Source organism: Schistocerca gregaria, chromosome 2 (genome assembly GCF_023897955.1).
Source record: "Schistocerca gregaria isolate iqSchGreg1 chromosome 2, iqSchGreg1.2, whole genome shotgun sequence".
NCBI classification, from domain to species: domain Eukaryota; kingdom Metazoa; phylum Arthropoda; class Insecta; order Orthoptera; family Acrididae; genus Schistocerca; species Schistocerca gregaria.
Window position 1 is genome coordinate 167537405 of NC_064921.1, and position 816 is coordinate 167538220.

Sequence of the window (816 nt, forward strand, 5' to 3'; positions counted from 1 at the left end):
CTTTCATCTTTTTCCATCTGAGGAAGGAGGCAAAACATTGAGAAAGTTCTTATTATTCGATAACTGTTTTACGATCTGCAGTTTGCAGTTGAGCATATGCCACTGAAGGTTCATGTTTTATTAGCAAAATTGTTTTCATTAGTAATCGGTGATAGGTTAAATCATACATGATATATGTAAAAAAAATATCAGAGGGTGTGAATCACATCTGTGTAATATTGGTAAACTGAATGAGCAATGTGAAGAGGCTTATTGACTGCATTTGCAACTCTTTAAAAAATACAAAATAGAGCAGTATGTTGCCGTGACCAGGATTCGAACCTAGGTTCTTGCGGCCACAACGCAATGTCCTAACCACTAGACTATCACGGCTACTCTTGCTCTTCTCGAAACGCTTCTCTGACGGCAGAAAACAGTCCTTTCCACTCCAGTTGGCAAACTATCTCCGCTAGCAGGCAGATGGCGTCTCGACCGCAGTGGAAGAGGTGGGAGCAGCAACACGGAGAACGCAGACTGAGATCTGGCGTCTCAGTGTTGTTATTTCTCAAAACGTTACAGGCAGTTAATCGACAGCAAGGGTAGTCAGCTACAAATAAACAGTTCCCAACTTATGTTATTCACATCCTGCAGTCCAACGTTAACATCAAGCCCACGCTTACCATTTCGCTTTAAACACTTGTTACAAATTTCTGGAGTTCCCGCCGTTCCCCATTCCTAATCACTTCATGAACATATGCCAACGTTTTGTACCCCATGTTCTGTTCATTCCTGGGAAAAAGAAGGAGATGCACTGAAGATGTCGATGCATACGTAGTG

At 42.2% G+C, this 816-nt stretch overlaps 1 non-coding gene across 1 annotated transcript; it reads right to left on the bottom strand.

Moving 5' to 3' along the window:
• Positions 1-300: 300 nt before the first annotated feature.
• Trnah-gug (transfer RNA histidin (anticodon GUG)) lies at positions 301-372 on the bottom strand. The gene has a single exon. It is a non-coding gene; the product is annotated as a tRNA-His (tRNA).
• Between the last annotated feature and the right edge of the window lie 444 nt (positions 373-816).